The sequence below is a fragment of the Tursiops truncatus genome, chromosome 12 (assembly GCF_011762595.2).
Source record: "Tursiops truncatus isolate mTurTru1 chromosome 12, mTurTru1.mat.Y, whole genome shotgun sequence".
Lineage (NCBI taxonomy): Eukaryota > Metazoa > Chordata > Mammalia > Artiodactyla > Delphinidae > Tursiops > Tursiops truncatus.
In genome coordinates, this window is record NC_047045.1 from 50,258,425 (window position 1) to 50,275,272 (window position 16,848).

The following is a 16,848-nucleotide window of genomic DNA, read 5'->3' on the forward strand; positions in this document are numbered from 1 at the left end:
ATTAAGTATGAGAAAATGAGAACACAACCATCACAGAATGGTTATTAGGAATGACGGTCCAAATGTGCAGGATGTTTGATCAACTATCAAAGAAGTATTATTTTAAAATTAGCACAAATTTGGTCAAATCCTATTTATCTTTAAAGTCCAATTTTCAAAAATAACTATGTCCAGGTTGCCCCTGCTGAATATTGTGGACTGATTGTGGATTGAATGGGAATTCAAAGACCTCCTTTCTGTAAGATCAGGCGGTAATGGCAGACGCCAAGGGAAAACTAGGCAGCACCTCCTAGAGACGTAAGTGACCACGATCTAACCCCCACAGTGGGGTCCACTGGGATCAACTTCTAAGGTTTTATCTTGCTCACTCTTTTGTATTCCTGCCTTCTCCCAGAACATTTAATCCCCATTTCTTTGGGCTTGATCTAAGTCTTGTGTAAGTGCAGAGAATGTGCAGAGAGCAGCAGATTCCAAACCTCACTCACTCACAACTCCTTTACACTCAGCTGCAAAATTAAGTTCACTAATTATAACATCCTTCAACTTTCTTTTTCCCAATTCTGATACATTGATTTGCATGCACATCTTCCAGTCTTAGAGGACCAGCCCTCCCTCGTGATCAAGGTCAGTCTCTCCACCATGCTCATGATTTCCTCTCTTCTTGGAATGGGACCTCACTTCATCTGTTTTCCCTCCTCTCCAACACCTTCAACACACTTCTCCTTTGGCCTATATTATAAACAAATGTCTCCTATCCTTAAAAGAAGTTCTATCTTGACCCTGTTTCCTCCTCTAGTTATTGCCCTGTCTTTCTTCTTTTTTTCCACTGCAAATGTCATAACAACATTTTCCTACTCTTTCATCATTTTCCCCATTTACTCTTCAACCTACTGCAGTCCGGCCTCTTTCCCCACCCCTGGGAGATATTCCTTTATACCACTCCCTTGATTCTCATCTTACTTCTCGGACTTTCCTTCCTGGTTTCTTGAGGGGCTTCTTTTTTTTCTGCCTTCCTCTAAAATTTTGAGGATCCTCAGATTTCCCTCTTACAGTATGTACCCTATCTGAGAGATATTCATCTGGGTTCAAAATTTTAACTATTGCCTGTTCGCTAGAAACTCCTTAATAGATTTCTCCAGCATAGTTGTCTCCTCAGAAAAAGTATCTTGTATTTACCTCTTCTGAACATTTACACCTGGGATTCATAAGACTTTCATCTCAATACCTCTCAACAGAATCAGTCTCCTTTTGCTCCTCTTCATGTGATCCCTGGGCTTTGCCTTCTCCCTTTCTCTCACACTATTACATCCAAACCACCACCAGGTCCTACAGAATTTATTTGTTAAATATTTCTTGACCCTTTTATCATTTTCTCATCATCTCTTGTCTGGGTTACTATAATAACCTTCTAAATGGTGGTTCAGTCTCAAAATTTTTGTTTCTTATATCCATTCTGCACAGTTAGTAGAATGGACCACCGCCCTATTCAAACCATAAAATAGCTCCTTTTGACTTAGTCTATAAATTTTCCATCATCTGGCTTCTGCCACATGTTCAGTTTTATTCCCAGTCTCAGTCTGTTTGCCAGTGTTTCTTTTCATTCACCACATTTCTCTTACCTTTGCGGCCTTTACTCCTGTTTCCTCTAACTGAATCACTTTTCCCTCATATCTTCATCTAATTTCTGTTCCCCTTTCAAGGTATCACCTCTATATGATGCCTTCCTCAATACCTCTTCAAGACTGTCAGCTTCATGGATGGGTAATGTTTATGCTGGTGATCTGGGGCCTCACAGTATCTTCTAGATATTGAGAACCAGCCAAGGGGTAAATGTCAGATTAAGGACATTGCTTTCTTATCCAAGGTGAATGTTCCAAGCAGCTTCTGCACAGTATCCATTATGTTGAGGAGGTGGGGTAGGATAGCACTAATAGAATGCAGAAACCAGTACATTTAAAAAAACAGTGATTTCATGTTTTAAAATTATGTCCAAAACTGTGGTCATGATTACTTTCAAATGAAATTGAGTAGGAGCAAAAACATTGAAAACCATTAAGTTTTTGAGGACTTGGTATTTTCAAAGAATCTACAAGCTAAGCTCACCAAGATGTTATTAGTCAAGCTCTAAATCAGATCATTCTGTACCAGAAGAAATCAGACCGTAAAAGCAGGGCAGCTCTCAAACGTACTTCAGAAGTGGCCACAGAGGATACTAGACTAAACTTCCCAGTGGGCAAAGCCATAGTCTCCTCACAGAGAGAAGAATCAGGGCCGTCAGACAGGCTATATAAGGAACTTAATCTAACGCAGGTAATCTTTGCATTTCTTACCAATAGCCCTTGATAATCTCTATGGAGAGACTGAACAGATAACTGTTCAGTGTTTCCTATTTTTCCTTGTTTAAAATTATAGGCTTGATGACAGTTATTCTGCCTATTCCATCATTGTAAATTTAGTATGGGGGGGCACATAACTTGTCTCTTATTTTAGCAGGTTGTCAGATGCTGAATGAGACTTGGAGAGGGCTTGAATGTGCTCTCTATATGAGAAGAGTATCAAAGATATTTGGCTAGGCAAAAGGGTGGGCCGTGAAAGAGAGAGCTAATTGATCCCCAATTTGTGTTCTCCTTATCCATGGTAATGGAACTTTAACTCTTGCAAGGCCATCCAAAATAAAGAGTATATTTTTTAGCTTCTCTTGCAGCTGGTTGTGGTTATATGATTTGGTTCTGGCTTTTCGAGCAGAAATAGTGTATGCTCCCTGGATTTTCCCTTGAAGGGATGTCCTCCCCTTACTCCCTTTGCCTGTTCCAGTAATGGGAAGGAGGGGGTGGGCCATCCATTGAACACAAGATGGAAGCCACATGTCATGAAGGTTAGAACAATGAAACAGAAGGAGGCTTTGTTCAGATATGATAACTAATACAAGTTATATGAAAAGAAACTTTAAAAAAGTACCCAGAGGATTAACATAATTAGTTCAATTTTATTATTAAACCGTCTATTTGTTAGGAGAGCTTTTGTGTTTCTTACTTTTTCAAAAGTAGTTCTAAACTTTCCTTGGAATCTGCAATACCAAAGTCACACATGCATAGTTATATTTTTCCTTTACCCATCTACATTTTACTTGGGGATTGGGGTGGAACGTGGGGTAGGAGTGGGGCACAATTGGAGGATTCATGAAAATAAATGATCAGTTTCATGCTCCTTTTTTTGATTATGTATTAATTATGCCTCATTTTCTTTGTGATAGTAGGTACTTATATCATTGCATAGTTTGGTAAATATTAATTTATAATGCTCAAAATCCCCAGGAGATTAATTTCAAGTGAGCATAAAAATGATGAAAGGTGAATTTGAGAATCTAGGGAAAGAGTAGTGGTAAGCACATTTATGATAGAGCTAGGACAATTGAAGACCAGGATTTCCTTGGCCATAGAAATCTAAAAAGTTCTAAAGACCATTTCATTTGAGCCTGGTGGATATATTGCCAGAAAATCAGATATTTCTTTTCTCCTTATCTGTGTCCTCTCCTTTCCTGGCCTGGGAGATTATTTTAGATTTTCTGGGTGGGCTCTAAATGCCATCATATGTACCCTATAGGAGAGAGGGAGAGGGAGATTTGACACACGGAGAAGATGATGTGAAGGCAGAAGCAGAGATTGGAGGGTTGTAGCCAAAAGCCAAAGAATGCTAACGAATGCTGGCAGCCACCAGGAGCTAGAAGACTCAAGAAACAGATTTCCCCCAAACCTCTGGAAGGAGCATAATCCTGCCCACACCTTGATTTTGGACTTCTAGACTCTAGAACTGTGAGAGAGTAAATTTGTGTTATTTTAAGTCATAAAGGTTGTGGTAATTTTTTGTAGCAGCCACAGGAAATTAACACAATGGGTAAGTTCTGACTGTTTAGTATATATTGATTTGTCTTTTTTTATATAAGTGTATATACCAAAGTTACTCATTCATTCATTCCTATATTCACCCAGTAACTGCAGTTCTTTTTTAGTGATTGGTTGCATGTGTTCGTGTATAGTCATGCTGACTTTGTCTTTTCAATATTTAAACAGACAGCATGATGCTAAGGTGACTTTTTGTACTTGCCTCATTCTTTCCTACTCTTCATGACTTCAGCCTTTTTAGCTTCTTTCTGTCCAAAAAAAAAAAAAAAAGCTATGAGTAAGTTAATTACTTGAAGTAGTTTCATCTAATAGCACTGCTATTTGCTGATACATGCAAGCACAATTATTACTCCACCTGGCCTGGCAGTATGACAGACATTTGATGGATGAAAGATTTTACAATGTATTTTATTCTTCTAAGCATTGCGCAGGCCTTTACTAGGGTCATATGCATGACAAATAGACCATATGTTTTAAGGAAGTAGACAGCTGAGGTTTAGAAATCAGCAAGTTGATCTACAGACAAGGAGCTGAAGCCTCTACTGCCGTTAACCTGTGTTCTATTGGGGGAGCCATACAAGAGAGGTATGGAAAATATTTGACAAGTATTAAACCAATGTGTTTTTATCCCTCTCCCCCATCAAACATGTTCTATCACAGTGATTCTGTTGGTGTAGCCCATGGAAAAGGGGTGATGACAAACGCTACTTTAAGAAGATGGAAGACATGTAGTAGTGAAAGCCTGTGTTACAAAGTAGGCAGTCAGCCCACCCCCTTGACCCAGTAGCTTAGGGGCAGAAACAGAGAAAGAAAAGATGGGACAGGAAAAAGGGAGTGAGGCTTTTAATGGAGAAGGGCATAAGGGCTCTTCAAAGGTGTGGATTGGCCCACACTGGGTGAGTAGGTGGAGTGGCATAGGCAGGCTGAGACAGTGTTTTGGTTCTCCTCCGGAACCTCCCTCAGGTCTTGTGCAATGTGAATGCTGAGTTGACAGCCCAGCACCTAGTCAAGCCAAGCAGACTCAACCACAAGTTCAGTAAGTATAATATCAGCAATAGGACAGCAAAAAGCACAAGAATCGGATGGAGCCAACCATAGTTCACGGGATCCAGCCAGTTCACTAACAAAGCAGCATAGGATGGTGGCAAAAGGCATGAGTTATAGAGAAAACTGCCTGGGTACAATTCCTGGCTCTGCCATTTACAGTGTAGTAATATTGCACAAATAACATCGTTTCTCTCTGTCTCAGTTCCTTCGACTATAAAACCAGGATAATGCAAGTATTTACCTTAGAGTGTTATTGCAAGGATTATATTAAGCAATGCACGTAATCAATTAAGAACAATGCTGAGATTATAATAGTCATTCACTAAACATGGTTGAGTTACCCAAGAACTAGCATGAGGCCAGAGATTTCCCTTTCCATGCTGTTTTGAGAAGATATAAATCCCTCCCTTTCTCCTACTTGAGGAAATTAAAGAGTTGAGGAGATACATGTAAAAGATAGAATAATTAGAACAAACCAAACCTAAAGAGACTATTTAAACAATTGGATTAAATTAAGTTTCAAAATGGAATATAATTTATATAATTTCTTTTTCATTTTTTCTTGCTACTAGCTGACAGAATTGGGGACAGGCTGATGAGTAAGACCAGATTAGTTAATAGACTAAGAAAAGATTCTCTTTTTTTTCCTTCATAAATTGTAGTATGGTTAGATATCTGGTCCTGATCCCCAAATAAATAAATGAGCATTCTCTGGTGGTAATGATATGTGACAAAACCCCAAGTGGGTAAAGTCATGTAATGATTGTATAATAAAAATCCCAGCATTCTTCTTAGTTGATTTTTACATGTATAAAGTCATATATAATAAGGGAGCACAGGGCCAGGGAAGAACTCCCTGAGAAAGCAACACTAGGGTTTAGACTTGAAGTTGAGAAGGAGTCAGGGTTACTTATATTTGGAGTAAGAGTTTTCAGATAGAAGGAATAGCAATGCAGAGGTTCTGTGCCCAGAATGAATTGTTATTGTTTTAGGAACGGAGGGAAAGGCAGTGTGGCCAGAACAATGTAGATCAAGGTATGTGTCATGGAGGGATTTATAGGTCATGGTAGGGAGTCTTAGTGTTTTGAAAAGAAATGATAAACCACTGGATGTTTTAAATTAAGGAGTAAGATGATCTGATGCACATTTTTACAAATCATTTCTTTGCATGGAAACCATTTTCTCTCTAAGAACACATGCGTGGAAGAGAAGTAGAATGAGGTAAACAGACAAGTGAACATGATAGTTTAGATGAGGGTGATGGCAGTGGAGATGGAAAAAAGTGGATGGATACAGAATATGTTTTAGAAGTAGAGCCAACAGTTTCTGCTGATGCATTGGATGTGAAGTTGAGAAATTGAGGACAATTTCTTGAATTTTGGCTCTAGCCGGGATGAATGAAAGCAAATACCTTTTACTGAGGTCAGGAAGAGCAGTTTGGGGTTGTGGCCCCAGGAAAGAACAGGCGTCAAGGATTCTGTTATGGATATATTTAGTTCAAAGTGCTTACTGTGTTCTCGCCAGTTTTCAGTATCAAATGGGCAAGCACTGTGAATGAGTCTGGCGTGCTCTGTAAAGGTCATGGCTTGGGCATGTAAAACTAGGTGTCACCAGCCATATAGACCAGCATTGAAAACCAGAGGACAAGGAGCAATCGTCTAAGTAGAGAATACAGATAAAGGAGAGGATAGGGCTTGGGAACTATTTATGATGAAGCAAAATGAAAACATAACAAGTGAATAAAAAATGTTTCTCTGTCTTTCTCTCATATATTTGTAAATGAACTGGAAAAGTGCTTGAAGGATACAAGCTAAACTTGTAACACAGATTCTGTGATGGGTGTGGTATTGGAGGTAGTTGAAGGAAAAGGCTTTCTTTTAACTGCAAGCATTTCGGTATTGTCTGAAGATGCCTGACTTGAATATACTTACTAATCTTATTTCTTTTGCAATTAAAACACAAATACTTGAAAAGCATCACAAGTAATCCATGTCCATTATAGACAATTTATAAAATGACACCAAGCCAAAACAATAAAAGAAAAATCAATCATAACCCCATGTCTCAGAAGCAATCATTTAAAATTTCAGGATATGGACTTTTTCTTGTGTATATATATTTAGATGTAGAAACTTCAATATTTTATTTTTAGATTTTCACAGAAAAAAATTCACAGCTTGTGTTATTAATTTCCATTCTATCCTATGATTATTTTTTCAACTCCCATGTTTTGATACCACTTATGTCTCTAATCCAGATTTCAATCCTATGTACCATACTCCTCCATCCCTTGCTACCACATGATTTCACTTGGAGATCTTCTAAGACCAGATTCAAGGAATTAGACTTGAAATTTGTCAGTTTCTACAGTCTCCACATTCTGAGTTTTGGTAAAGGGCACCATTACCTTCCAAACCAAAATTTTTAGGCAAGTTCTCATCCCTGACCTACCTCATTCCCTTGCTATCCATATCTAAATTGTTAGTGTGCTCTACAAATTCTACATTTTATGTGACTCTCAAATCTGAATTTAGCTATCCTCATTGCCACGGCTTCAGTTCAAGCCTTCAAAATATTTTTTTATTGTTATGGTAGCTGTTTAATTCTTTTCTTGTCCTGTTATAACCCAATCTTTCTAAAAAAGTAAACCCGATTATGGTCACTCTATTATTTCAAGCCCCTCAGTGACCCCACCACTGTCTGTATAAAAGCTGAACTCCACAAGTCGTTTCATGATGGCACTCCTCTGCCTTGGGTGCCTTGTATCTCATTATTTCACCCTCATCTTGAGTCACAGGGATGTACCTGTGGTTTTCAGAACATGCTCCGGTCCCAAGGTTGCTTGGTAGAATACCTGATAGAATACCTGACACCAAATAGCCATTCAATGCATGCTTACTGAATACAAGAAAGTAAGTTTAAGAGGGTTCCCAGAGCCTACAGTGTGGACGTGTGAAATAGCAGACTGTGTAGAGATGAGAAATTCAAATGAAAAAGGAGCTGTATCAAAAAGCTTCAGAATAAGGCAGGAATACATGAAATCACAGAGATATAGTATCCAGGGACTCATATTGTAACCCGTGCTGTCCAACAGAAAGATAATGTGAGCCAAGTAGATCATTTAAAACTTTCTAGTAGCCATATTAAAAATGTAAAAAGAATCAGGTAAAAATAATTTTACTAAGATCTATTTAAGCCAATACAGCCACCATATTTTCATTTCAATGCATAATCGATATTAAAATGATTAAGATACTTTACATTCTTTCTTCATACTAATTACTTGGAATCCAGTGTGCATTTTATACTTAGAGCACATTTTTAACATAGAGTAGTCACGTTTCAAGGGCTCAATAGTCACAGGTGGTGGGTAGCTACTGTAGTGGACAGCATGGGTCTAACATGTACAGAGAAGGAGGAGGGGAAAATCTGGTGTAACACCGTGTTGTTATCATTGGGGGAATACAACATGCATCCAGAAGTTCAAGCTTGAAGGATTTAGGAACGCTACATTTCACTGCTTGTGGATGGAACTGAAAATGAATCAGAGAAGTTAAAAATTGAGAGTAAAATTTAGGAAGAAATTTTAGGATGAAGAGTGACAGTAATAATCATGATGCAGAAATGGGAAGTCCAGGGACTTCCCTGGTGGAACAGTGGATAAAAATCCACCTGCCAATGCAGGGGACATGGGTTCAATCCCTGGTCCGGGAAGATCCCACCTGCCGTGGAGCAACAAACCTGTGTGCCACAACTACTAGGCCTGCACTATAGAGCCCATGAACCACAACTACTGAGTCTGCGTGCTACAACTACTGAAGCCTGTGCACCTAGAGCCCGTGCTCTGCAAGAAGAGAAGCCACCGCAAGGAGAAGCCCACGTACCACAAGGAAGAGGAGCCCCTGCTCGCCACAACTAGAGAAGGCCCAATGCAGCCAAAAATACATAAAATTAAATCTATAAAAAAAAAAAAAGGGAAGTCCAAAACTAAAAGTTGTATTACTGTGGTACAAGAAAACAAGAGTTAGCTACTTCAAATAGGTTATCAAAAAGCTTATGTATTTAGATTTTGCCAAAGGTTCTTTTCTGGTTTACTTCTCATGGCCTCAGTGGAAAAAAAAATGACCATTTCAGAAATTCTTATAATTTATTATATATTTAACAGCATTTTTCATTTGTTGTAACTCAAAATCCAAAGTAATAGTTTCCATTTTGGCCACCTTGATTTATGAGTGAGTCAAAATCTCTAAAATAGTACAGGGTGGCAGCAATCACTAAGCAGGACTTGATGACTGTACCTCTCTCTCCCCTCCAATAAATAGCTGTGAGTTCAGATTAGAGCACAAAGTGGAACCCTGGCACCTTTATTAGATAAGTACACTAAATATAGTGAGGTAGAGCACTATTCATTTACACACTTCTGAAGAAACCAGAGCAGTTCTGATGTGTCAGAACTGATAAAAGGTGCTCAGAAACAGGCTGCCTGGTTTTGGTCCATGGAGAGAACACGTCTCTGATTAAAGATGTGAAAAAACTCAAGACATAATCTTTACAAGGGAATTTCTCATAATTAGATTCTCTATTTGTAAATAAGTAATAGTCTTCCCTTTTCTGGTGGACTATTTTAACTCTTGGAAGGGTAGTTTATGAATTCTTACAAGTAGAAAAGAAAAAAAGAAATGCAGAAGATTACACTGAAAGCAGCAAATCCTTTCACATATTAAATCAATTTGTTATTTGAACAATGTCCTAGTATTTACCATGTCCGTAAGCATCTGATGACTTAACATGCAACAAGCATCAGTAAATATTCCGCTTCTATATAGTCTTTCCTTATTCAGTTCTTCCTGATTATTTACCTAATTTCCCCAAAGGATAAAACACTTATACTATTATTTAGCTTTTTGGTTTTGAACTTCAATAAACATTTAATGAATTTCTTTGATATACCTTTCAATAAAGAAACTCAATTTTCTTCATTGATTTTTATTCAATTTTTTTTTTACCAAATTTGTACATCTTTTGAATCTTAGCACTAAAAAAAGAACAAAACTTCATTTTTATCACAAACAGCAGAGGACTGATTTATATAGGCCATAGAAAGTTGACTACAGATCTAGGCTTTTGAACCTAGTTATACAAAGTCTCTCTAATGATGTACTTGTCTTTATGACCTATATTTGGTCCAAGTATAACCCTCTACTGGTGGGGGAAGGTGGGCAGGCACTGGGGAAACAAGTTGGGCTGTGATTTGTGGGAGAGGAGTACTGGGTGTGGGGTAAAGTAAGTCTATAGCTTTTGCAGAAATAGTGGCTTTTGAATGTCACAGGCAAAACTGGTTATCTGTTGCAGGATAAGAAAACACTTGCCATTTCTGCATTTATTTCAGGTTAAATAATGTTTAAACATACATTTTAAAGACATATATAATTGTGCATTGAGACTAGTAGTGTTACTCTTACTTGAAAAAAAACCTCAAGATAATGTTCACTTTGTTTTCTTCTTGCACAAACCCATGATTCTCAATCCTAAATTGGAGCCTCTTCCTCAAAAGTTTTAAACAGTTGTAATTCATGACAGTTCATGGCAAGATCCTAAATTTTCTGGTGATGGGTCTCTGTGCCGGTATTCACTGCTCCAGTGGCCTCATTCAGCTCACTGGGAAGCAGTCCTCAGAAGGAAGAGTTAGTCAAACTTCTCTAACCCTAGTCAGGCTTCAGGGAGAGGACTTTCTCATCAAAAAACACCCTTGGGAAACCCGCTTTTAAAGTCTGCTTCCATCATTTTGAACCTACAAATCTATCAATACTATAACCCATCTGCTAATGATCTTAGACAACCATATACATTTATTTTATTTAGAGAACTGTTTCCTCTGCTTCTTCCAAGTTATTTTATAGAAATATTTTCCATACAACCAGGAACAAACAATTTGGCGAGAGGGAATTGTCAAAGCTAATCCATGATAACGGAGAATGGAGTTCAGATAATTTATATTTGCTTAGGCTTTACTTTTACCCAAAGGAAAAAATAATATTGTTGCTTTTAAAGGTTTTGTGGTATGGAATCTATTTGTTTGTTTCTTTGTTTTGTTTTGCTTTTTTAAAGACAAAACTATAGAGGGAATTTCTGAGGGATTAAGTAATACTTTAGGTGTATTTAAGACAGTTAGTTACTGCATTTGGTGAGTCACTCTGTAGATACAAAAAACAAAAAGTACAAACCCAATATGTAATAAGATTCTAAAAAGAATGAATAATAATTACAGAAATTTTTAAATTGATTGATAGTATTTAAACTAGTTACAGTTGGGGTATATTTTAATAAAGCTGTCTTTAAAAAAGGAGGGGAGTTATTACCAAGGCCACAAAAAAAAACTATAGTCAGATTGATGTTCAAAGTTTATAGCACCTGTAACTTTAACATACTCGGATGTAAGCTTCCCTGTCAAGTTCTTAAAAAAATGAAAAAAACAAGATTCAGTCTCCATTTACAGGACAGTCCGTGGCCTGTAACAATCTGTAAGGATGAGAGAGAAAAAAGCCGGATTAACGTGTCACTCTCCCATGCTACCAAACCATGGGACCTGCAAATCCCAAGAAAGAGGGAGACTCATACAAGGTCACTTGGGATTAGGCATGCAAACTAATGGCCTTACTCATTGTTCCAAGGGGTCCTGTGATTGGGCTTGAAGCCAACACACTTCAGCCAACAAAGTCTCTCAATTAGGTACAGTCCCAATGCCAAGTTTCTCAGCAAGAGCATGTGAAAGGGCTCCTTTTGACTTTTGATCAAATCCATTTAAAATCTTTGCCATGGGACTCTGAAAATCACCATTTAAAAAATATGTCTGGAATGCCTCATACCTGGGAACTAATATTAGGTACTTGTTCTTATTATAGAGATTATCACCAATGAGTTCACAATGCTCTCAAGATTCAAAACGAAATATTGCGCTGGACCTTGGTGGAAACAGGAAGTCCATTCATATTTGCCAGCAGTGCTAGACTATCAGCTTTTTAGGGTGGGGGACTTGTCTTATACCTCTGCGCAGGTGCAGGGCCCTGCACATGGTAGACACTTAACGAATGTGTTTTTGATTGGAGGGATGAATTAAACAGATTTGTTTACTGAGCGTGCAAAATAAGCATCAAACAGGTGGTTTACCATTTGGAAGAACGTTTTCTACCCTGTTTTCCCAGTTACCTATGGTGAGACCTGAAATGTTTGTCCTTTTAGAACAGAAGAAGAGCTTTTTAGACTGGGAAATCCAAACCAATGGCAGTGTGCCTGCTTTGTGGAGGTTGCCTAATCCCTCCTGCTTTGGAATGTTCATTTGTGTTGGGTTGTGAAGTCTCCTGCCTAGGCTGCGATCACAGAACTACAGAGGAAGTCTTTTACTTCTGCACTCTTTCTTTTCTTTTCAAGTGTAAAAAAACAACGTTTGTCTAACATGTAGTACTGAATACTTTGTTTTCTGATCATATTTGTCTCTTCTATTAAATTTTTTGGTGACGATAATAAAACAATGAGTCACCATCCATGAGAAGGATCCACGCATATTTCCCTTAAGAGGGATACTCCCATGATTTCAATTCAGCTAAGGTGGACACAGTAAGTGGAGACATTGAACCCAAAAGCAACCGTGTTAGGACAGACTGTGGCAAATTTCGTGGCTTGTGCATAGGATTATCTGCTATACTGCTAAGCTTCCCTACGTGGAGCAAAACACATCTTCAAAGAGAGAAACTGGTTTTTTGTTTTTTTGGTGAGAAATGCAGAAATTTATGAGATATTGAACACTTAAATCTCAACCATGAAGGCTTTGAGGGGGTAAACAGTAAAAATGTACTTTTAGAAACTTAAACAATATTTGCAAACTTAATTGCCTATAGTGTGCAAAAAGGTAAAAAAATCTGTGATGTGGGCCAAATATCAGATGAATGGAGTGGTAGAAACTGTGGGGAAGTGGTTAAGGTTTTGCCTGTTTCAAAGTTTTTCAAATTCTCGGAGACACACACACACACACAGGGACACTCAGAGTCACGTACCTTGAGCGAAATGTATCAGTGACTATATGTAGCCCTTTGGCCATTATTTTTAACACATGAATTCTAGTGTTTCGTTTAGTTTTTCTAGGTTAGGGGGATTTTTCCAAGTGAGAGTCAAGTCTGGATCTGCATCCTGTCATGTGAAATTTTTAAAAAGGTGTAATTTCAAAAGAATTAAAGATTCAGCCCGGTGGAGGTTAATTCCTTCTAATCCCTTCCTAATTCACCAAAAACTCAACCCACTACTACCATGACCCAATATGATCTTAGACATGACACTTATTCAGTGCTCCTCTCCTTGAGCTCCCCCTAGAGGTGAGAGTCTGCCACTAACAGACCCACTGGGGCCACTCACTGTCTTCTGAGAAAAGACAGGATAAATACAGTGGCATATATGTCCATGCCTCTTTATCGCTTTGTCACCGTTTACCCTTCCCCCTCCCCATAGCCTCAAGTCCATTCTCTAGTAAGTCTGTGTCTTTATTCCTGTTTCACCCCTAGGTTTTTCATGACATTTTTTTTTCTTAAATTCCATATATATGTGTTAGCATACGGTATTTGTCTCTCTCTTTCTGACTTACTTCACTCTGTATGACAGACTCTAGGTCTATCCACCTCATTACAAACAGCTCAATTTCGTCTCTTTTTATGGCTGAGTAATAAGCGATAAAGAGGCATGGACATATATACACTACCAAACGTAAGGTAGATAGCTAGTGGGAAGCAGCCGCATAGCACAGGGAGATCAGCTCGGTGCTTTGTGACCGCCTGGAGGGGTGGGATAGGGAGGGTGGGAGGGAGGGAGACGCAAGCGGGAAGAGATATGGGAACATATGTATATATATAACTGATTCATTTTGTTGTGAAGCTGAAACTAACATACCATTGTAAAGCAATTATACTCCAATAAAGATGTTTAAAAAAAAAAAATACAGTGGCACAAGGGTGGCACTGGGATGATTGCTAAGAACATAACAATCAAAAGGAAAATAAGAGCAATATTTAGATGAATTTATTCCTCATGTCTTGTGCACCAAATAAACATTTAGCGCATATACTATATGCAAAGAATTGTAAATGTTCTGGAAAATACTGAAATCACCAATAACACATTTCCTTCCTCTCTCTTTGGGAAAATTAAAAGCATACAAAAAGCAACATTCTTCCCACTTTTCTGACCTTTGTAAAATTATCTTTCACTAATTTTTCTACTAGGTACTTCTTAAGTAATGGTGTTCTTCAGAACTCTCTTCAAATTCTCCTTTTCTTGCTTTTCTATATTCCTTTATTTATGAACTCCCATTCATTCTTCCGGTTCTAATCACCACCTATTTTCTGAAGACTTCCACCTTCATATCTCTACTCTGAGCTTTTCTTTAAGTTACAGATTCATGTTTTCATTTTTGTGCTGAAATTCTTCACTAGAAAGTTCAAAGTCACTTCAAACCAACATACCCAAATGATAATTCAAGGCCATAAGTATTCAATGACAAATAAGCATTGTCAGTGGTAAGTGCTATGAATCTAGAAGATCACTTTGGGCTGAGGTAGTGTGGAAAACTCTCACGGCACAGCTAGACTTGGGCAGGACTTTGAACAAGAGATTGTTTGTGGGCAACAGTGTAAACGAAATCAGGAGCACATCTATCATCACTCCTTCAACAGAGACTTTTTCTGCCGTCCCAATACTTTTCAGGTCCAAGCTCGGTTTTGAGCTCTATTACAATACGAATTTTTTAAAAAGAGAGAGAAAAAAACTTGCCTCATGGTAATCTTTCTCTCTCTACCTACTTTCCCCCCCCTTCTAACTGGAGAAATTGGAGATTGGAGACCAGATAAACAAAGAGGGACCAAGCCACATTCCACTCACAACAGAAATACATATTTTCTCAAACATACATGGATTTCTCTATCTCTGAAAACCAGAAACGGCAATCCTGAAGCCCAGTTGAGAGTTGGCTCTTGAATACCAGGCATTTTCTTTATTCCTTCTGCATCCACTTGAGATTGTGGATCTGGCCCTGCCTTTGTCCCAGCCAAGTAGCTGAATGTAGCCTCTGACACTCTCAGCACTGCCCTGCAATCTTGAAAAAGGAGTAAAAGGACTGCCTTCTTTCTGTTCCATCCCTTGCAGTGGCACTTTCAACTTAAGCAACTCCCAGCCCAAACTGGACTTTCTACAATCCCATCAGGCAAATTTTTTTGATGCTTACTTCAAAATAAAATAATTTTTCCTTCTTTTCATCTTATGCTATGTTGTTATTTAGAAGGAACATGGGGAGGTTTATCTGTTCCTTGAGTAATCACAGTGGTTGTTTTTCCTGTACAGAATTGTAGATAATTAAGAACGTAATTTTTCTTTTTCTTAATGGACAACTAGATACACCATGAAAATCTTAGCTGTGTGGAACTTTTTCACAAGAGAGAACTATGCTCTTTACTATGATAGCCTCAGGGGCGAAAGAAGTTATACTGTGACAGCTTACAGAAAAGGCAATAGGGTGGTGAGACTTCAATCAAAAACAGTAGGCTGGGAGGGAGACTCAAGAGGGAGGGAATATGGGGATATATGTATATTTATAGCTGATTCACTTTGTTATACAGCAGAAACTAACACACCATTGTAAAGGAATTACACTACAATAAAGATGTTAAAAAATAAATTAAAAAACCCAATAGGCCCCATTGAAGTGTTCTAATGTTCTTCAGTAACCACATTGACAGTTACAAGAGTTTTAAAAATTTAATTTATTTTTTGTAGACTTTGAATGGGAAAGTGTCCGTTCGCAAGGCAGGTAAATATCTTTAAGTATTTATCAACCCGCATCATGAAAGAGATCTTTTATAATCGCACCTGTAGGAGTTAATCGGGCAATATTGTATATCATGACTTGTCTGCCATGATACTGGCTTTGTTCTGAAACTGAAGGGCTATTTGCTGAGTCTGTTTAATGAAAGACTATATATTTTCTTTTGTAATTCCAAGAGTCAGAAAAATTTAGCTTGGATCAATGAAGAAATATGCATTTGAAGAAAAAGAGGAAGTTTCCTGATTTTTACTTGTTTATAAGCTAGAGCTTGCATTGGAAAGTAGTGAAAAATATGTTTTGTTTCTAAGGTAGAACAAGACAACAATGCACTTGGCATAAGTTTTGAAGGAGTAGTCACTTGGCTTTAAGGAATTCATCCTACAGAGATACATGTGGTTCCTGCTCCTCTGAGCTTCAGCAGAATGAAGAGCATGCAGAGACTAAGGCCTAGTGTGACGTGTTTCAAAGTTCAGGATACAAATATGGTTATAATATGGTCATCTCCAAACCCTCCCCCAATCAATCACCTTTCCCTTACACTGTTTCGGACAACGACAACAGAAACAGTATCTCTCTTTCAGCCCTTCTCTCCCCCCAAAATAAAATTACCCCCAAACCCTCAGAACTTAGTCCAAAGGAAGTAAGTGTGAGACTTTGTCCTGGTTCCAACACCAAGCAGAGAGAGAACTGTCTGTCTGATTAGACCCCTTCTGCCGTTGCTTCTCCCCGGCGCATAGTGTTGATGTTAAGGACTCAGCCTGCACAGCTTGATAGACAGTGTTTCTGTACTGTTGCTAGGTTACTCTTGCTGATATATATACACACCAGGCCATAGGGATGCCCTGCATTATGTGCCAAGGTTACAGCTTTTTTTGGGTTGGTATCACCATGCTTAACTACTATTCCTGAAAGCACATAAATGGAGGAAAGAGTATCCCCAGCATATAGAACAGAGTGTGTGAAGATTCAGAGATAGGAGAAGTATGGCTATTTAGAGAGAGAAAAATACTGGAAAACGGCATCAGTTTTTACCAGCAG

The 16,848-nt window shown here is 38.3% G+C and overlaps 1 long non-coding RNA gene across 4 annotated transcripts in view; it reads left to right on the forward strand.

Moving 5' to 3' along the window:
- Positions 1-3,228: 3,228 nt before the first annotated feature.
- LOC109552832 (uncharacterized) overlaps positions 3,229-16,848 on the forward strand; it is a 79,048-nt gene continuing 65,428 nt past the window's right edge. The window contains exon 1 of one of the 4 annotated variants that reach the window (XR_002179742.3): positions 3,229-4,487. This is a non-coding gene — a long non-coding RNA (uncharacterized lncRNA). The remainder of the gene's footprint in view (positions 4,488-16,848) is intronic. The other 3 variants (XR_012324810.1, XR_004529242.2, XR_012324809.1) reach the window with 3 other exon arrangements.